This window comes from Podarcis gaigeae (genome assembly GCF_964106915.1).
Source record: "Podarcis gaigeae genome assembly, chromosome: 9".
Lineage (NCBI taxonomy): Eukaryota > Metazoa > Chordata > Lepidosauria > Squamata > Lacertidae > Podarcis > Podarcis gaigeae.
This window is the reverse complement of record NC_139685.1, coordinates 69,538,633-69,560,485: the sequence shown is the minus strand read 5'-3', so window position 1 is coordinate 69,560,485 and position 21,853 is coordinate 69,538,633. Positions and strand designations below refer to the sequence as shown.

Sequence of the window (21,853 nt, the reverse complement as noted above, 5' to 3'; positions counted from 1 at the left end):
TTTTTCCAGGACAAATTTCACACCTGACTTGGTGGCTCAGAGATTGTGGTTGTTCTAAGGTGCACTACTGCATCCCTGCAGACCTTTTTCTCAGCAGAAGAAAAAAAATATTGTTACCAAGATCTGAAAGAGAATCCCTCAAGACAGCAATTAATTCTCTGCGGCTGCTTCGCAAGTTACTTTTGAGCCAGTCTCACGTTGCAAAAATATGCACACACAAAATCCTAGCGCCCGCAGGGAGATTATAGGGGGAGAGGAGGAACTGCTGCAATCAGCTATATCCTAAAGATCCCAAACTCTCAAACAACAAAGGCATCACTACAGAAGGGGGGGAGATGAAAGAACTTCAAAGAAAGCCTTCTATTACACCAATAGGGTTGAATGAGGTTGTTAAAAGGGGTTCCTACTGCACAGATTGCAGGCAGTTGTGACATACCACAGTTCACAGGTTACACATCCAGAAATCACTGGACGTACACTTTCCAAACTGTATTAACAAAACACCTTTGCAGCAACAAGGCATTTTCTATTTACAATGGTACCTTGGTTTATGAACTTAATCCGTTCCAGAAGTCCATTCTTAAACCGAAACCATTCTTAAACAGAGGCGCGCTTTCCCTAATGAGGCCTTGCGCCGCCGGTGCCCTTCCACCATTCGGATTCCATTCTTAGACTGAGGTAAAGGTTGCAAAGGTAAAGATAAAGGGACCCATGACCATTAGGTCCAGTCGTGGCCGACTCTGGGGTTGCGGCGATCATCTCACTTTACTGGCCGAGGGAGCCGGCGTACAGCTTCCGGGTCATGTGGCCAGCATAACTAAGCCGCTTCTGGCGAACCAGAGCAGCGCACGGAAACACCATTTACCTTCCCGTCGGAGCGGTACCTATTTACCTACTTGCACTTTGACATGCTTTCGAACTGCTAGGTTGGCAGGAGCAGGGACTGAGCAACAGGAGCCCCCCCCCCGTCGCGGGGATCAGAACCGCCGACCTTCTGATCGGCAAGTCCTAGGCTCTGTGGTTTAACCCACAGCGCCACCCACATCCCTCTAAACTGAGATATCACTGTATTATAAAGAGCTGGAATGCTCTGATATATAATGAAATGGGGTGGGGTGGGGGACATTTAAAATAACTTTTGTTAAAAAACTTGTGCATGACAACAGCTGCACGAACAGTTACTAGCCCAGAGATGGAAAGAAGAGACAACCCCGACCAGAGAAGAATGACAAACCGAGTTGATGGACTATGCCGAAATGGCAAAATTCACTAGGAAGCTCAGGAACCAAGAAGACAAGATCTTTAAAAAAAAGAATGGGAAAAGTTTATAATGTATATACAGTGGTACCTTGGGTTAAGTACTTAATTCGTTCTGAAGGTCTTTTCTTAACCTGAAACTGTTCTTAACCTGAAGCACCACTTTAGCTAATAGGGGCTCCTGCTGCTGCCACGCCGCCGGAGCACGATTTCTGTTCTCATCCTGAAGCAAAGTTCTTAACCTGAGGTATTATTTCTGGGTTAGCAGAGTCTGTAACCTGAAGCGTATGTAACCTGAAGCTTATGTAACCTGAGGTACCACTGCACAAGATTATTGTAAGCAGATTGAAACATTGGCAGGATTTAAAACACATTTGTAATGTATGGATAACTTAGAAAGGTTAGAATCGGGGGGGGGGGGGAGTAGTGATATGCAGTTGAAAATAGGATTAATAGGACCCATGGAAAGGATCGGGTGAAGTCAGGAGATTCAGAGTAATCTCAGCATTTGGGTTCGGAATTGGTTTTGTGGTATGTTTATATTTTTGAAAATCGAATGAAAATTTATTCTAAAAAGAAAGAAAAAGAGCTGGAATGCTCCAGCAGATAACGGCAATCCTGTGCACGTCTACTCAAGAGATGATCCTCTGAATTCATTGGGAGGTACATTTGGGAATCTGGCCTGAAACATTGGAGATCTGCTGCCAGACAGTGTAGACAACACCGAGTCAGATGGAGCAATGGTCTGAATGGGTATAATGCAGCTTCCTCTGTCCCAGTTAAGGAGAAAAGCCAAAACCTGTTTCAGCCCCACGAAATCTGCAGGAGCAGGGCAAAAATACCGATCTATCTTACAGGGATGGAGTATGGATTGCAATATGAGAAGTACAGATCACTCGGGAAGTTTTGCAGTTGGTGTAGGTCGTATTTTAGGATCTATGGAGTGTTTTTATTGAAATACATGAATCATCAGCAAAGCAGGGTTTTTATTGAAAACATTTCCATTTGTCACTCATGAAAGCTAACCCCAAGCCAGGTTTTTTTTTTTTTTTTGCTCCAAGCGAAGGAAAAGGTTTAACATCCTTTGCCAAAGAAAGATGAATCCTTTGAGTCAACGATGCAAGTGGAGCCAACATGCCTGGTTCAAGGAACATAACAAGTTGATTTATACAACGCCAGACCAATGGCCAATCGTGTTCAATATGCAGCAAAGCATCCTTTGTAGCCTTCCATACCTAGAGGCAACAGAGACTGAAACAGGGATTTTCTTTACACAAAATGCTACTCAACCTCAGAGAAATACCATTCTTCTTTGGATCTGCACAATATTTTCAGCAATGGTTAACATTATGCCCAATTTATTCTGGCTTTCCTAGTCGCAGGGAGCGGCAAGGACTTCTGCCAGAAACGTAACTTTTTAAAAGTTGAAAACAGATACCCAGAAAGTTTTAAGGATGTGCCCAGAAGCACATTCTGTGCTTCGTTTACACGTGTGGCAGAACTGTTACATAAGCGAAACGAACACCTCGCCCTGGCACAAACTAAGACACATCTATTTAAGACTATATAGTCCTCGGAGCAGGGACCCCTTTTTGCTTTTCGCTCTGCAAAGCTTACAGGCAAGGAAGAATTACACTGTGTAAAAAACCAAAACAAAACAAAAAAATCATTTGGCACCCGGCAATCTGTTTTGGCTACAGGTCTTGGCACGCTGGGCATTCTTTTTTTAGTTAACGCTTGCATTTGGGTGGTTACAACATGACACCAGCGAAAGGGGATCTCTAGTCCCTGTTGGCAAGGATTGAACTCTGCGCTAAGCGTGGCCACTCCCACCTCCAGCCCCTGCCACACACCTCTCCCTCTGCCCACAGCTGGCATGCAAAGTTTTTTGCAGGGGCACCGTCCCAAGGGCAAGATCCTAGGTATTTTACTGCAATGTTGCACTGATTAGGTCAGCAAACTTTTTCAGCAGGGGGCCGGTCCACTGTCCCTCAGACCTTGTGGGGGGCCAGACTATATTTTGGAAAGGGAAAAAAAAGAACGAATTCCTATGCCCAACAAATAACCCAGAGATGCATTTTAAATAAAAGCACACATTCTACTCATGTAAAAACACACCGATTCCCGGATCCTCCGCAGGCTGGATTTAGAAGGCGATTGGGCCGGATCCAGCCCCAGGGCCTTAGTTTGCCTACCCATGGACTAGGGCAAGCCCCCCACTCCAATTCCTTGTGAAGACCCAGGAGTTAGGCCTTTAATGCCTAGGCATTTAATGCCTTTAATGCTTGCAAGGATTGTCACGCCCTCCAGACAAAAGGGATGCAAAAACTCTGCCAAAAAAAAAAAAGGATTCAGTCACCCGAGGCATCGCCTGCTGGGCTCCTGGGGCATCCCTGCTGCAGATGAGCTCGACAGGACCCGAACTGCCTTTCAAATGCAGCGGCTCCCAGACTCTGCAACGCTTCTGGAAGCCACAATGACGTAACCAGCAGACGGAGCGGTGTGGGCCGCTTGGACATAAACAAGCGCTAACCTGGAACAGAAACTACTGGCACGGCCAGGATTAGGAGCGGGAGTGGAGAGAGCCACTTTTCCAAAACAGTCACTCGCTGGGGGGCAGCCGAGTTTGCACCATTTAGGGTCTTTGCAGCCAAATGCACAAATTCCAGGAAACAATGCAAGGCCTCCCGCTAGGTGTTCTCTGCAGAACTGACCCCCCCCCCTTCTTTCCTTGCCACGGCTGAGTGTTTTCCGTCCCCCCAGTGAACCAAACGGAGTATGCACCACTGAACTTGCTCCAAAGGCATTCAAAAGAAGGTCAAAGCGCGCGCAAAGCAGACGCCGGATCCTAACCACGTATAAACTCAGATGCAAACCCCAGCAGAGTACACTGGGTCTGGCTCCCTAGAGAGCTTGCATCCGACCGCAGCCTTGACTGCTCACCGCCCGTTTCCTTTACATTGCGCCTTGCATGCAAGCCGCAACCGTCCTGCACCGGGCGCATAAAACGGTCTGCATCCCGTTGCGAACGCGCGCGCGGTTTTCTTGGAGACGCGCTCGGTGTTGCAGCAGCGCGAAAAGAGCGCGCTTGCTACACAGCAGGCCGCCCGCGGAAGGGTCCCCGCATGTATTATGTAAACAACAACACGGACAACGGCTTAGGCACCACCTCCCTCTTAAAGCGCACACGCGGGGAGAAAAATATGGAACAATGCAGCAGGGGAGTACGAAAAATAATAATAACGTAATCCGGCAGAATGCAAGCAGGAACCGCTTTCAAAACACCAGCGTTGCGTTATCTCTGAAGTTGCCCAAGTCCTGCTCTGGCCTACTCCGCACAAATGGTTTGTGCATGGAGGTTTGTGCAGATCAAGGGTGCAAACACAGGTCAATGCAAAGATAGAGAAATGCATACAACAGGCGAACGTAGCCAGGATGCAACCTTCGATTGCAAAAGGAATCTTGCTTGGATTTCAGACTCTATCACGGATATCAACAAAGAGGCTTGCATCCTGATCTGCAGCGGCCAAGTATTTATTATTATTATTATTTATTATTAATTTGGCTCACCTCCCCTGCAAAGCCGTAGAAATCCCCTGTTGCAATTGGCCAGCATCCGGTCCATTAAAACCCCATGGTGGCAGCTCCAGGCGTGAAAGAGAGATGGTTTGCTTAGTTGCTCTTCGTTAGTTTCCTGCTCGGTCCATGGTTGATGGGGAAGAAGAGGCGGCGGCGGGGCTGCAGCTGCCTCCGGTGTTCATGCCTCCATGGTGGCGGGTGCTTCGCTTGGGGCTCTCCGTTGCGCTTTGGAGGGAAAGCAAAAAAGGAAGAGAGAGTGAAGGGGGAGGTGAGGAAGAGAGAGAGAGGAAAAAAACTGGCCCTTTTGTTGTGGTTGGTGCAGTTGCTGCCCACAGGGCAGAGAAAAGCGCCTTGCTTGCTTAGGAAGGGGAGGCGAAAGGAAAAGGGGAAGAGGGGAGGAAAAGAGGGAAGGGAAAGGGGGGTGGAAAATAATAATTAAAGGGGGGGGGAGAAAACAAGAAAAAGAGAGAGAGTGAAGCAGAGAGCAAGCCGCTTCCCGGGGGGAGCAGGGGAGGGAAAGAAGAGCCGGCAGCGGGCAGCTGAGCCTCCTCCCCCGGCCTCGCTGCTCCGCCTCCTGCGCGCAAAAGTCGTGCGTAAAGGAGAGGAGGAGGAGGAAACGGGCGGGCTTTGCGCAGGGATCCTGGGCCGCCGAAGCGCGCGCCGAGACCCGGGAAAGAGGAGGCGGAACTGCTACCGCCGCCGCCGACTAAGAAAGCAGAGGAAGCTGCCTTGTGTAGTTCCAGTCTCCAGCAAAGATGTTCTCTCCCAAGCCCACGTTTCCTGCATGTTTGCGTTCCTGGCTCTACGCTGGCTTGGTCATGTCCAAAGAATGGGAAAAGGCAGGGTTCCACCACGGACGTGAAACCAGTTCTGTGATTGCAAATGAGTCTTGCTTGGGTTTCAGAGGTGCGCCAACTCCGTGTTGCAAGGTGCAGAGGCGTGCCTAGGCTTCCTGGCGCTCTTGGCAAGTAGATGTCTTTGTGCCACGCCGCAGGGCTCCTGTGATAGTCCACACCAGAGACCGGATTTCTCCACCGAGATGCCTAGAGGAGCCAGCACCTCACCCAGCCGTCCAGGGAGCAGGCAGGCTTCTAGCCACTCCAAGCCAAAGTGGACAGGTGTGATTTTTGCCCCGTACCTGTGTCTGTGCCCTTGGCAGGCCCAACTGGAAGGTACGCCCCATCAGATATGTCTGCAGACATGACATGAAGGCTGGCAGTGTTAACCCTACCTGATGGGAATTCCTTGCAGAAGACACACAGGCCATGTATCCACAGCAGTGAGCAGAAGAGGAGGGACCGCTAGGAGGACCACAGAGAGAAGAAATGCCCTGATGCATCTGCAGCAGCACAACCAGACACCTTTGTCTACCCCAGCTGCAACAAAATATGTCTCTCCCCTATCAGTCTCTACAGCCACAGCAGGTTCTTCAGCCTTCCAACAATTGGACTTCACCCCCAAAGGTGTCTCCAGAGACAGATGGATGCCAACTAATCACTGGCTGGCTGGGGGCTCTCCAGGGTTTCAGACGAGCGACATTTCCAGGTCTAGCTTGGAGATGCTCTTGAGGAGCTGGGACCTTCTTCCTGCTAAGCAGAGGCTTTACGGCTCAGCTGCGACTGTCTTTCCCCCTTGGGGTCTTGAGCTGCTGCAGCTCTCAGATTTCCTGATGCAAGATTCTTCCTGTGCCTGCTTGGAGATGAGCTGGAGGCCTCTAGTGTGCAGAGCAAGATGCTCCGCTGCCAAACTGTTTCTTGCATTTCCAACCTCCCCGTTCGCCAGAGAAAAAGCTCCCAGCTTTTATTGGGGCAACCCTGTCCGATGAGCAACATATATATAAAAAAATTATTATTACAGTCATACCTCTGGTTACAGATGCTTCGGGTTGTGCACCGCGCCGAACCCGGAAGTACTGGGTTTTGGCACTTGCGCATGTGCAGAAGTGCTAGATCGTGCTTTGCGCATGCACAGAAGCACCGAATCGTGACCCGCTGCAGGTTGCAAACGTGCTTCCCGCACGGATCACGTTTGCAACCCGAGCATCCACTTATTATTATTATTATGAATTAGCAATAGAGCTAAATAATGCAGTTTGATCTGATTTGATTGTGTTTACTTCTACAATGAGCTGTGCTCATCATGTCTTCACAGAGCCATCAGAAGCAACTGAGGGTTGCTACTTTATGTATAGCAGAGGGAAGGACATTTCATAATACAGGGGCAACAGCAGAAAATGCTTGGTTTTGGGCCACCACTCTGTTATTCTTCAGGATGCAGTGCCAGGAACAGAATTTACCCAGATCTAAGTTATTTCTATATTAGATGGCTACCAGTACTTCTAATGATTTCAAATGACAATCGCAGTCATTTGAGATAGCGATGTTATATACATTATATATAATGTACTGCTGAATTAATGTCACCTCTAACACAATAGGAAATGCTACACATCATAAAGAGATCATATACATTATAAAAGCAGTAACCAGAAGCGCGTGAATTTTAATCATAGGATAAATAGGATCATTGCTTCTATGCATTGCTGAATGCCACAGAAAGGATAAATAATGGTTATTACATAATAGAGGTTCCAAACTGGGTATGAAATCAACCATGTGACTTTTGTTCTTATCACCGCATGTTAATTAATCTCAAAAGCTTGCTCGCTATTCTGTGGCACATTGGTTGGTCTTATTTAATAAAGGTTTGGTATATTTATTGAATGAAGGAAGGAAAAGGTTCTTTGGCGAGGTTGAATAGAAAAGCATAATTGTTGTGTGTTTCTGTTGGCATGTTACATACCTAACAGATAAACAGGGCCTGATTTGCTGCTTGCATCCATTTGACTGATTAACATGATCTCAAATTATGAGAGTCCTGCTTTTTAATCTGTTCCACTCAAATCCCTTTGTGTGTGCTGTTGAGAAGGGACTTGTTCGCTCATTCAAGCCTGAGCGGAAGGATCAAGTAGGTAGCAGCTGTGTGCTGAGACATGTTCCCTTCCATCCTCCCCCCCCCCCCATGCTCCCAGCTCAGAGAGAGCTGAGTGCATGATGCATGCCCAGCAAGGCAGCCGCTGTTGGCAGAGAGGGAGAAAGAAAATGCCAGAGAATCAAAACTGTGATAAGCTGGTGTTATGTGTGGGGAGCAACCCTGGATGTATTGAATGTGTTCATGATATTTTTTGATGGGCCAATTGAAAGGTTAATTCTGTCCTAGGAATGGGTAAATGTCGCTTTTTGCTTCACTCAGGTTTTCTCAGTATTGAAATGAGTTCTCCACATTTCTGTGGGATAACCAGCCTCATACAACCAACGTGCCAGTGCATGAAGGGGTTAATGCCATAGAGTAAGCTGTCCTGCCATGTTTAGCTAGGTCACTCCCCCTCACCTTGGGAGGAAGGTAATCAAGCCTATTGTTCCCCATCTGTCTACCTGAGAAGCTCAGTGTGTAAAGAGCTCTGAGCCGGTTGTTCCAAGCTCAGGCCACATGGCTCTAACAAGCCTTTCTTGCATTCCTCTACCTATAATTTAGGAGCTTTTGCCACTGTAACTAAGCCAAGTTGAACTGCCTGTGTTTTCTGACTGATACAGGGAAAAGCATATGAACCTGACCTTTGAAGAGTTTGTAAGTAAACTATTTTAACTTACCGAATGTGTGGTCTTTTTGTATGCTCACAGATTCTCCACTGCCGCTTGTGGGAAAGGGCTTTTGACATCACCCAAGCAACACAGGAAGGAGGACTGCACGATATGAATAAGGTAATGTTGGGAAGGTATGTAGCTGAGTACTAGAGCATCTGCCTTGCATGCAAAAGGCCCTGGGTTCAGTCCCAAGCATCTCTAGTGGAAGGGTCCCACCTGAAATTCTGGGGAGTCAAAACCACTGCTGAGCCAGAAGAGCCAGTGATCTGAATCAATATAAACCAGCTTCATTGAAAATCTAAACAAATAAACAATGATAAACACACCTGCTTAGGTTGTTTAGATGCTTGTGTTTGCTTCTAGAGCCGTTTCTTCTCAGAGACTCTTCATGTGATATTGGAGGCCTGCCCGCTAATTATACCACTGCTTAATTTCACAAAAGGCTTTGCATAAGGGTCTCCCACGGAATCCGGTGCCTCAGGAACAGTTGCTCAGAAGTGCCCAGCATTCTTTGCTTTTAACGCAAGCCAAACAGGCGTGGAAGCGACTTTCTGCACTGAGTTCGTATTTCATCCCATTAGCATTAGGAAACCATTATGGATGAAAACTGCAGCATGACTCACGCTTTCCAGACCAGCCTTGGTAATGGACACAAAGAGGAGCCAGAGGCAACCAAAACACTGCTAGAAATGCTCACATTTTTCCAAATATAACTAAGACAGGAGAGGTGTGACTGCAGTCAAAGCACATTTCATCTCCAGTGAATACAGAAATCCCAGTTCTGCTTTCGATGGGAAACAAGCAACTTTCCCCCTTACATTTCTGAAGAGTGTACAGCCATCTTGTGAGACAGGTTTGGCTGCAAAAGAGTGGAAGATCTCTTGCCAAGCTGCAAGAATGAAGTGATGGGAACCCGTGTCTCCCTGGCCGAAGTCAACGTCGTGTCTGCTTCACTCTAAAGGTAAAGGTACCTCTGACCATTAGGTCCAGTCGCAGACGACTCTGGGGTTGCAGAGCTCATCTCACTTTACTGGCCGAGGGAGCTGGCGTACAGCTTCTGGGCCATGTGGCCAGCATGACTAAGCCGTTTCTGGCGAACCAGAGCAGCGCACGGAAACACACTTTACCTTCCCGCCGGAGCGGTGCCTATTTATCTACTTGCACTTTGACGTGCTTTCGAACTGCTAGGTTGGCAGGATCAGGGACCGAGCAACGGGAGCTCACCCCATCGCAGGGATGCGAACCGCCGACCTTCTGATTGGCAAGCCCTAGGCTCTGTGATTTAGACCACAGCACCACCAGCTTCACCATAGTGGCTCAGAAATCATTCAGATGGCCAGCTAGTCACAGCTTCTCACACACCATGCTGAGACTTTTAATGTGGCTGCTCTTTTTGTAGACAGGTCCTGAGTAGTTACCATATTTTTTGCTCTATAAGACTCACTTTTTCCCTCCTAAAAAGTAAGGGGAAATGTCTGTGCATCTTATGGAGTGAATGCGGGCCGCACAGCTATCCCAGAAGCCGGCACAGCAAGAGGGATTGCTGCTTTCACTGCACAGCGATCCCTCTTGCTGTTCTGGCTTCTAAGATTCAGAATATTTTTTTTCTTGTTTTCCTCCTCCAAAAACTAGGTGCGTCTTGTGGTCTGGTGCGTCTTATAGAGCGAAAAATACGGTACCTTCTTTCGAAGAATTGTTGGTAACAGTCAAGTCCTTGGAAGCATGAGACCCATTGTAAATGAGACAGTGGAGCCAATTTGGTGCATCGCAGGGGTAGCCAAAATGGTACACTACAGATGTTGAATTCCCAACTCCCATCAGTTTAAGTCAGCATTGTTGATGGTCAGTGGTGATGGGACCCACAGTCTAGCAACTCCCAGAGGGCCAAAGGCTCCAAATCTCTGATATATTGGCTTGCACAACTTGCGTTCCACCACCAAGTGAAAACAAGTGATCAAACCTCTGGTGACAACCATTCATGGCTGATGAGTCACAATTGGCTTCTTGGGTGTACATTGTTACCTTGGTTCTCAAACTTAATCTGTTTCGGAAGTCCATTCCAGAACCAAAGCATTCCAAAACCAAGGCACGCTTTCCCATAGAAAGTAATGCAAAGTGGATTAATCCGTTCCAGGCTTTTAAAAAACAACCCCTAAAACAGCAATTTAACATGAATTTTCCTATCTAACGAGTTGATCCATAAAATGAAAGCAATAATCAATGTACTGTACTATAAAATAGATAAGACAGTATTGTAGATGATAAAAATTAAAATTATTTTTTTTCTTACCTGCACTAATGATAGTCATTGTTTGGATGGGGGGCTTTTATCCGTTCTGCAGTCACACAATCAATCAATCAATCAATCAATCAATCAATCGGTAGCTGAACTGGGTTCCACACAGTCACAAAAACAGATTAACTGAAAAAAACCTCAAAAACAAAAATGCAAATTAAATAGCAAAAACAAAAGCACCAAACTTACCCGTTCCGGAATTCCGTTTGACTTCCGAAATATTAAAAAACCAAGGTGCAGCTTCTGATTGGTGCAGGGGCCCCAGAAACAACAGCCACATCGGATATTTGGCTTCCGAAAAACGTTCAAAATCCGGAACATTTTCTTCCGGGTTTTTGGCGTTTGAGAGCCAAGGCATTTGAGAACCAAGGTGTATTGGCCAAGCCAGACTAGTGACATGTACAAATATCCACATCTTAAAAGCACAACAGGGTTCCAACCCTCGAGAGATTTGGTCTTAAGGTCAAATATGTATTGTTAGATCTATTTGATTATTACAAAACTTGTTCACCTGTGCAAGCGGATAGACTCGGGACTGAGATAAAACAACACCCAAGGTTAAACTATGCAAGCAAGCAATGAAACTAACAAGGTGCCTGGGAAAGCATGTGTTTAAAGGCTTTTTTTTGGTATGTGCACGCGTACACTTCCATAGTTTAGAGCATTTACCAGACTCAGTTTGGTTCTCAGTTTCTGGGCAAATCCTGCAGCTTGGAATGTCACATATTTCTCTTGGGTAGACAAAAGGGAAATTATTTTAACTAAGTCATCAGAATTGGCCAAACCAGCACATTTAATTATTTCTAATCACCCTTTGTCTCCATTTAGTTGCTTGTGCAGCGCTGCAGAGACTGCAAGTGGAAGCCAAGTACTGGGTGCGTCAAAAGCAGTTTAGTCTCAGACAGGCAGATTCATGCCCAATTTCCCTACAGGCTGTAGTTAAGATTCCTTCAATTACATGCATGTTCAGGAACTGTACAGTTCATGACAAAAGGTGCTGCTGGTGCACGTGGTATATGGACCTCTGAACTTATTTTCATGTGGCAAAAGCACACACTGGTTTTATATACAGTGGTGCCCCGCAAGACGAACGCCTCGCAAGACGGAAAACCCGCTAGACGAAAGGGTTTTCCGTTTTGGAGGCGCTTCGCAAAACGAATTTCCCTATGGGCTTGCTTCGCAAGACGAAATGTCTTGCGAGTTCCTGCGGGTTTCCCCTTTTTTTCCCCTTTTCCTAAGCCGCTAAGCCGCTTATCAGCTGATCCGCTAAAAGCCGCTAAACCGCTAATAGCGCTAATCCGCTAAGCTGTCAATGGGCTTGCTTCGCAAGACGAAAAAACAGCTATACGAAAAGCCTCACGGAATGGATTAATTTCGTCTTGCGAGGCACCACTGTACACTGTACACTGGTCAGAACTGCTGCATGGAGATCTCTTTAAAGCACTCCTTGGCGGGGGCCATTACCATGGGATAAGCCTTCCTTGAGCAGCTGATCACCATCATTTGGCTGCTTTGCACCAGGCCACAGCAAAGCTTTCAAGGCCTCTCGATATGTCTTTTTATGGTACATTTCTGATGATTTGTGCCCATGATCTTAGAGGGACACAATCCCATTTTCGATACTAAGAAGAAGCAAAGATCACCTGTGTCGAAGCAATGATTCTTCAGCATCAGCTTCGTTGGACTGGTCATGTTGTTCAGATGCCTAATTATCGTTTTCCAAAGCAACTACAGTGGTACCTCTGGTTACGTACTTAATTTGTTCTAGAGGTCTGTTCTTAACCTGAAACTGTTCTTAACCTGAGGTACCACTTTAGCTAATGGGGCCTCCTGCTGCTGCTGCGCTGCCACTGCACAATTTCTGTTCTCATCCTGAAGCAAAGTTCTTAACCTGAGGTAACATTTCTGGGTTAGCAGAGTCTGTAACCTGAAGCGTATGTAACCTGAGTTACCACTGTACTCTATTCTGAACTTGAAAATGGAAAGCGTAATGCTGGGAGTCAACAAAAGAGGTTCAAAGACTCTCTCAAGGCAAATCTAAAAAAATGTAGTATAAACACTGACAACTGGGAAACACTGGCCTGCGAGCGCTCCAACTGGAGAACAGCCTTTACCAAAGGTGTCATGGGCTTTGAAGATGCTTGAACTTAGGACGAAAGGGAGAAACCTGCTAAGAGGAAGGCATGTCTGGCAAACCCTCACCGTGATCAACTCCTGCCCAGAAACCTGTGTCCCCACTGTGGAAGGACATGTGGATCCAGAATTGGCCTCCACAGTCACTTATGGACTCATTATTTTAAAATGCATCTCTGGGTTATTTGTGGGGCCTGCCTGGTGTTTTTACGTGAGCAGAATGTTCTTTTATTTAAAATGCATCTCTGGGTTATTCGTGGGGCATAGGAATTCGTTCATTCCCCCCCCCCAAAAAAAAATATATAGGCCGGCCCCCCAGAAGGTCTGAGGGACAGATGACCGGCCCCCTGCTGAAAAAGTTTGCTGACCCCTGCACTACATTACTGAGTCACTGAAGTCAGCTGAGACTGAAGCCACTACGAAACCAGGTGTATCTTTATTGGCAAAGGAAAGCAGATAAAACCCGGAGTCACAATGATTCAGTGATTTCCCACTCCTGACCCCTGCACCTTGGAGGATGTTACTGGGTAAGGCTGGTATTTTTGCTTTGTCGTCATATGGTATTTGTTAATCATTACTGGTGAAACTGCTCTTCCAACTGTCTGCTCAGCCTGTCATTCTTCCTTCCAGTTTTCTTCTACAGCAGCTTGTTTACGATCATTTCTACATGAGAATAAGAAGGAGAAGTATGTGGCTTGCATTTATTTATTTTTTGTAAGTGCCAAAAAAGTACTTGTCACTATATTAAGCCCAGAGAGGCCCCCCCCCCCCCCGTCCCCAAAGGAAACCGAGCTGGCTGGATCTAGTCATGTTGGAGACTTTGGGATGGTTTTGCAGAAAGGCTGGGCGGTGAATTCCTCTCCTACACACATTGGAGTCTGTTGCAAATGATTTATTTACATTGGAGTGAACAAGCCGAGCAGCTTCTTTTCAGGCAGGCAGCAAGGAGGGAGGAAAGGGGGTGCAATAGATTAGAGGGGTTCACTACCCACTTTTGACTCTGGTTCCACTCACTGCTATCTTCAGCCCTTTCTACTACCAACATTTAAACCCTTCCCCCTGTCTAAACCCCCAGGCAAGAAGTTGACTCACATTGTGATAAGAGATGACGGCTAGGTGTCTGACACATTGTTGGCTGAGAGATACGGTAACCACGCTCTCCAAATATTAATTCAGTCATTTTTGAGGACTGAAATAAATGAAGAAGATGCCTTTGCTGGACTTGATGCGATGAGAATGCACACTTTTATCATCCCATGGGCTCTCTGCAGGTAAATATGGAGAGCTCAGGGTTATATTTTTATTACACACACAAAACAAACAAGGTAAATTAACGCTGAAGTGCCTTTTGTCAAATTGTCTTTCTGAATTCTCTCTTGATCTGCTCGGTGGATCAGATCCTTAATGGCTCATTATCTGTCAGGGAGAGAACAGCTAAATGGATGCTCCATATACACACAAAACCAATTTGTCTCTTGGCCAGACTACGCTTCCAAGGGCCCACCCACACAACCCAAAGGACAACCTGGAAGGCGCTGCCAGCAATCCTTCAAAGAAAGCAGCTGCAACAGCCAGGCATGTGGGCCTTGTTCTTGCATCGTGATGCTAAGGCCTTGCCCTGGTCATCCTTTGTGGCTGATCCCGGAACAAAACTGGACAGAGAAACTCAGAGAGTACCATCAGGGCCCCAGGTCAGGCCATTCACCAGGTGTTAAGATTAGGGAGGAATGAATCTATCCATTGCAGTTTCTCCTAGTTTTTCATTTTCCCATTCTTTAATTCAGTTTTAAACAGCAGCTTGCATTTTTTTAATTAATAGTCATGAAAAATCAGCAAATTTTAGTGCAATACTTTCCTAATATACGTGTTCCTCACAACAATTTTCCAATGATAATAATTTTTTAGATATGCTGTAAGCTGCCCGGAGTGGCTGGGGAGACCCAGCCAGATGGGTGAGTATAAATAATAAAATTATTATTAATATTAATATCTCATCCTTCCTCTCAAAGGCACCAATGGCATTTTTATTTTTCCCCCCCCCCAAAAAAATACAATTTTATGCATACCTTATGCTAATACAGTGGTACCTCATTTTTTGAATGTCTCCGTTGACGAATATTTCAGTTTTAGAACACCGTAAACCTGGAAGTAAATGCTTCAGTTTTCAAACACACCTTAGAAGTTGCACGTGCCATGCAGCTTCCGTAGTGAGTTTTCCATATTGAGGCTTCCCTATGGAGTTTTCAGTTTTTGAACATTTCAGAACTCAAACGGTCTTCCAGAACGGATTACGTTCGAAAACCAAGGTACTACTGTATATGCATTTTTCTACACATTACTTAGTTTGCAAATTTCACTGCAAATTTTCGAGAAGTGTGAATTTCAAAGAATACATTTCGTATTGAGAAATGTGTGTGGGTAAGTTTGCATTTAAATGCAAACTGAATCGAATTTATCCCTCATCCCTCTTGATGGTTTTGTCCCTTTTAAAGTATGAGGAATGGCAGCCTGGATGAAGGCTTCCTTCGTGGAAGTCCCTGAACAGTACAACTCCCTCCCCACAAAGGTGTGTTTAGTAAAGGGCCATAGTAACTCAGTGGCAGGACATCTGCTTTGCATGCAGAAGGTCTCAGGTTCAATCCCTGGCATTGAATTGGAAGGGATGGGAGAGACTTTCTGCCTGTAACCCTGGAAAGTAACTGCCACCATAGCTGTCAAGTGTCCCTTATTTGGCGGGACAGTCCCTTATCCCAGCGCCATGTCCCGCTGCTGTCCCTTATTGATGATGTCCCTTAAATAAGCTACTGAAGGTAATGGGGCCCTTTCTATGTCCAGCTGTCCTTTGTCAATGCTGTTTTTTTGTGTTGAATATATGCTATATGGTAATTTATGGACCTAATAGGTATCCAAAGCCATTTGCGTGCAACAAAATATGTATTTTATCAAAGTTATTGTTGATCCCTTATTTTCGAGGCTGCCGGTCCCTTATTTTCAAATCTGTAAATAGTGAGGTATGGCTGCCACTCAGGGTAGATAGTGTGTCTGGCTCAGTAAAAGCAGCTTCTTATGCACCTTCGTTGTATAATTTTTACTACATGCTGAAGAAGCACCTCTTTACCCCGGCCTTTAACAGTTAAGATACTTAAGTTTTTATGGGATCCACCTCTTTGGCTAAATTTATATTGTTCTGTTCCATTTGGAATGGTTTTATGCGTCATGGGTTTTTGTTGTTTTCATAATTGCAGATGCTATTGTTGTAACCTGCCCTGGGACCTGACGGCGAAGGGCATGTAAGGAATCCTGCACATATATACACAAAAGAAAGAAATAACACGTGAGCAGGGATTTTTCTTGCATTATGAAATCCAGACCCGGCCCAACATTATTATTATTATTGGCCACAGATGGGCTGGTCTCTGCCTGTTGGTGCAGTGTGTGCAGTGGCTGAAAGCTGGAGACAAAAAAGGAACATGCATTGCTTATTTATTAATTTCACTTATGAATGGCATCCTTATGAATAACTTCAAAGTGATTTCACAATGAAAGAAAAACATATATAAAACAATTGCATATATAAGAACAGTTAAAACACACAATGAGTCATGATTTAGCAGCACTTTTATGAAACAACACCAGATTACAAAAACGTTAACAATTCTATATTGTATTTTTAATTAGTTAATTATCATTGTTAGGATGATTAACTATTATTAAGTATTAAGTATTGTTACTATTATAAAAAATGACCCAGGGAAAAAAATTATTCTAGTTGTCTGCAATCCTATATACTTTGTTTTATTCAATAATTTAAAAAATATAAAAACTAAAAAGTTACATATATGAAAACAATTTCAAATCCAATGCAGCTACTGACTGTATTTATTATGACACATATTTTTAAGTTTACTCCCATATTTGTATGTGTTTCTATCTAGAGAAAAATAGGCTAGGTTGTTTTTCCTCTTATTTTAATCTTGTAATTGCTGTAATTTAAATTGCACTGCAGAGATTTCCATTTCTGATCATGGTGTGTTCAGGAGTGTTTTGGAGTGTATGGGGTGTTACAGTAGATGGGACATGTCATGCTTCTTATGGGGTAGTTTGTCCACCTTTGGTCCCCACCCTGCACTCAGCTCTCGCCTGTGGCTCCTAGAAGCTGTCAGCATGCAACCGCGTCACACCCCGGGGAATGGCTTTGACTGGTAAGGGTACCCAATAGATCTCAAACCCTCAGTGAGTTAGGCATTTCCTCTGCATGTGAAGACATCTGCCAGTAGATTGAGCAGACGAGACCAGTCATGGGTCCAATGGCCAAGAAGGTGTTTTCTGCACGTGCTGTAGAAGGAAGTGGGGTAAACCTGGGAATGTAGCCCATCTAAGAGAAGGAAAACTGACCCTAAAGCTCTGCTGCCTTGCAGGTTGTCTTCAGAAGGAAGGGCTAAGGAGTAAACCCTACACAAATCTGGAGTGGAGTCCCTAAGGTGCTTGGATGGTGCTTTGTACACCTCCTTTCGGCAACTCCTGCAGCCAAGCTGGAGTCAAAAGCATGGCTCTGCTATCCTTTGGACCACATCAGCTGAGGATCTCCCTGCACATTGTCCTGGCTTCTGCAATGGGGAAGTCACTTTGGTGTTGCTAACACAGGGATTTAACTTCGCCTCTGAGGGCACTCTCCATTGTCTCTCGAGACAGATGGATGCCAACAAAAGGGGGTGTTTTTGGTGGTGGTGGTGGTGGTGAATCACAGCAGGGGAAGAGAGAGAGCTAACTCTCTTCTCCCCAGTTGTAACCTCTTTACCCAAAATCACCACCCACATTTTGTAGTCAACATAAAAATCCTATATATATATACAGTGGTGCCCCTCAAGACGAATGCCTCGCAAGACGGAAAACCCGCTAGACGAAAGGGTTTTCCGTTTTGGAGGCGCTTCGCAAAACGAATTTCCCTATGGGCCTGCTTCACAAGACGAAAATGTCTTGCGAGTTCCTGCGGTTTTTTCCCCCTTTGACCCCCCCTTTTCTAAGCCGCTTATCAGCTGATCCGCTAAGCCGATAAGCCGCTAAAAGCCGCTAAGCCACTAATAGCGCTAAGCCGCTAAGCCGTCAATGGGCTTGCTTCGCAAGACGAAAAAACCGCTAGACGAAGAGACTCGCGGAACGGATTAATTTCGTCTTGCGAGGCACCACTGTATATATATTATTTCAAGGGGAAGGGGGGGATATTCCAGAGGCCTGTATGCAAATTGCTAGTTGCCCTGACTTGCTCAGACACAAGCTAAGGTTTTAGTGAAACATTCAGCTCACTTTCATACAATTTAACTTGCATGGAAGGCAACTCATCACTAGGAAAGTACAAAAAGTGGATTGTTCTGGCATCTGCATTGCTGCAGTTCTGTTGATGTGAACAGAAATGGCGTGAACAATCATTTACGCCTCACCTCAGTCCTGGAGAGCAGAATTTGAGTTTTTGAATTGGTTCTGGTGATACTCAGAAGTAGGGTGGTCAGGTCAGGAGCTCAGGGGAAGAGGATTTGTTCTTACACAAAAACATATTTAACAACTGTGCATATTTTGTTCAATACAACTGCCCCCCTTTAAACTAATAATCGCTTGGGCCTAAGAAGCAAAGTCCCAAACCAGATGTGACAAATGGGAAGTTTTTATTTTGAAGAAAAAACAGCCACAGGGCCCCATTCTGGAATGTCTTTCTATTCCAGGTTGGTGTCCTGCCAAAAATCACTGAACTAGGTGCTATTTACCCCTGAAAGTCTTGTTTACTCCAAACAGTCCCTTTGAGGGCAAAGTAGCTATAGGAGGAGGTTCAGCAGAAAATTGGCACAGACCCCCAAGTTCATTCCAGATTGGGGTTCTTTCTTCAAAATAAAAGTATCCAGTTTAAGTGCATACTTCTCTTAACATGTAGTTTGGCACTGAAATGTAAAGCCATTGGGATAAAGATGTACAGCTTAGAATAGGCTGAGCAATAGGCTCATGTTTGCAGAAGAAGTCTGAGATATTCATTAGATACACAGTTGAAGGGGAGCTTTTAATCAATTCCTGTGATATTACCCCCATATTTGGGTGGGGGGTGGGGAGAGAAACCAGTACAGGTAGATCTTCAAGTAGATCTCGGAGATGTAATTAAAGAAAGATTGCCTCTTGACATATGGTAATATAAACATTTTCAGAAATATATTAAATAGTATAGAAGTGATCTTTGTGTATGAAATTCTATTAGGGATCATTGCAATCCATTGATAATTATAATTATGTGTGTTCTTATTATTTTGTTGTACAGTTTAAATAACATCCTTTTTTAAAAAAAATACTCCCTAGTTTTGCTTTGAGTTCTACATTAATCTTCCTACTGGAAAAAGTATATACTTGGTCATATATTTGAAAAAAGGCTCAGATTTTTCACCATGTGCACATAAGTCAAGAAACCACCACATGCATTAGATTCTCAAATTCATGTACAGTATTCATAATGATATGGCATTTACATCGTCTTCTGAACATGTACACAGAGAGGTCTCTCAGAGACAGAGGGACAATGCATAAAGTAGGCCATGTCAGTGTTACATAGAAAATACTTTTATGTAGGAAAAAGCATGTAACCCATGTAAAAATAATTGCGCATGAGAATTGCACATGAGAATTACATGTACACCAAGATGCAACAACACTGTGTGGCCACAGAATACAACATGGTCACATATGACAATCTGCTGCCTGTTTTTTATTCCACAGCTGTGCCTTCTGCTCAAGAAGAATTAAAGCTATCTTAACTCGGCCAATTATAAGAGTCCTTCACATGGTTTTTAGATCCGTCCTTGTTTTTTAGCAAAATGGTTAATTCCCCAAATGAGTTGTAATTATTCCTTTTGTTTTCGGTTAATGGGTATTTTATCATCTTGAATTATCCCACTCTGAGTCATGCCCCTGGGTAATTTGCCCGCTTGTTAACGCATATTTGGAAACCAGACTGTTCAATCAGAATGACTACTTTGTGATTGTAAGTAACCCTTACCATAATTTATTTATTTTTCGAATGCTTGGATTATTCAGAAGACAATTGTGGCATAACTAACACTTCTGCCATTTATGGGCATGCCTTTTATGCAGAAAAAAAGGTTTGGCTTCCCATGAAATTTTTGCTAATTTCCTTTTCCTTGGTGGCCTGCAACTCTCTTATTGTACACGGAATCACACTGATGAAACCAAATCCTTTTCCTTGTAAGAACAAGCATGGTTTCCTTCTGAATCATCCCACACTAATTTTAAAAATATGCTGGGAGGGTAAACCCACACAGGTCATATCACAGCTTAAATCTTAAATCTAATTAAATATCATGTGTAGAGCTGGCATTGTTCCAAGTGAGACTAACATTATTTCTGCCACCTCCCTAAACATACCTGTCTTTCCTTACAGCAAGTCTTTGGGTTGCTCAGTCAAGTTTCTCTGACTTGAGGGAGAGTTTAATATGAATCCATTTATTTTGCTCACTGGAGGAGTGTCTTCAACTTATGTTATTATCCTCGGTGATATATCAAAGGTGATAATCTTCCTATGTTGTGCTGGGTGAAGTCATAACACAGTTCATTTTGAAGCACAGACATGGCCTGTTAGTGTGAAGCGTAGTCAATGACCAATGAATCCAGTTTCCATTAATGGGAATTAGGGTTTTTTTCAAATACAGCAGTTGCAATGCTGGAGCCATTATCTGAATCATGGAGATAATGTGTGATAGCCAAGGTAAGTCATACTCAGAGTAGACCCACTGGAATGTAAAGTATCTTGCATTTCAGTGAGTCTATTCTGACTTAGTCGGCTCTCTAAGAGAGCCAGTGTGGTGTAGTGGTTAAGAGCGGTAGTCTCGTAATCCGGGGAACCGGGTTCGCGTTTCCGCTCCTCCACATGCAGCTGCTGGGTGACCTTGGGCTAGTCACACTTCTTTGAAGTCTCTCAGCCCCACTCACCTCACAGAGTGTTTGTTGTGGGGGAGGAAGGGAAACGAGAATGTTAGCTGCTTTGAGACTCCTTAAAGGGAGTGAAAGGCGGGGTATCAAATCCAAACTCTTCTTCTTCTTCTCCTCACCTTATGTGTTCAATAAAATGACTACATATCTGACAGCTGTCCTAAGCCTACTTACCTGTGAGTAAGACCCATTGAATTAAATGGGACTGACTTCGGAGAAGAAATGGCAAGGACTATGCTGTTAGTGCTGCGTTCATTCCAACCAGTCTCTCTTATCTCACTGCAATGAAGGTGAGTTCCCTTGCACACAAAATGGGATGGAGGCTTTGCACTGCAATTGCAATAAAAGTCATAACTAAATGTTCAATACACACCATTAGCTAAAAATATATATTGACCGATAACCCCAGGGTAGCATTTGCCATTGGTAAGGAAAACACATCACATTTGGTTTCCTTAGTGTTTTGTATTTTAATATTACATTTTCAATCTTCTATTTATGCAAATTGCCCACATTTCATATGCTATTGGATGTCCTACAGGAATATATTACCGGTAAATAAATAATCAGTGATGCCTGGGTTTTCATTTTCCTTGATTAAGCCTCACATAGTAAGTAAGTAGCTCCTTTTGGCTCTCATACGTGATAATGAATAGTTTGAAGCTACAGGAGTTTCCACTATAGCCGGTAGTGCTATAACATTAGGCTCTTGATTGGGCAAAGCTGTGATTGGTAACTTTGTTTGTTGGACAGCCGCCATCTCGCCGGCCAAGCAGCTTAGGAGTTGCAAGACTCTTCCAGTTATGACATTATCACCTAACTCTGGTAACCTTAAGGTTGGTGCTTGTTTTAAAAAGATGGTTGTTCACTTCAGTGCTGGCTGGTTCCCATTGGGACTAGTAGGGTGGAAGGCAGGAAGCCCAACAGTGTGCAGAGCCAAAGCCAATAACAGGCAGAGCCAACT

General features: G+C 44.6%; 1 protein-coding gene across 2 annotated transcripts in view; it reads right to left on the bottom strand.

The window, feature by feature from the left end:
* CCNI (cyclin I) overlaps positions 1-8,848 on the bottom strand; it is a 57,315-nt gene extending 48,467 nt beyond the window's left edge. Inside the window, exon 1 of one of the 2 annotated variants that reach the window (XM_083756743.1) lies at positions 4,828-8,848. The gene's annotated coding sequence lies outside the window, so the exon portion shown is untranslated. The remainder of the gene's footprint in view (positions 1-4,827) is intronic. The other variant, XM_083756745.1, reaches the window with a different exon arrangement.
* Between the last annotated feature and the right edge of the window lie 13,005 nt (positions 8,849-21,853).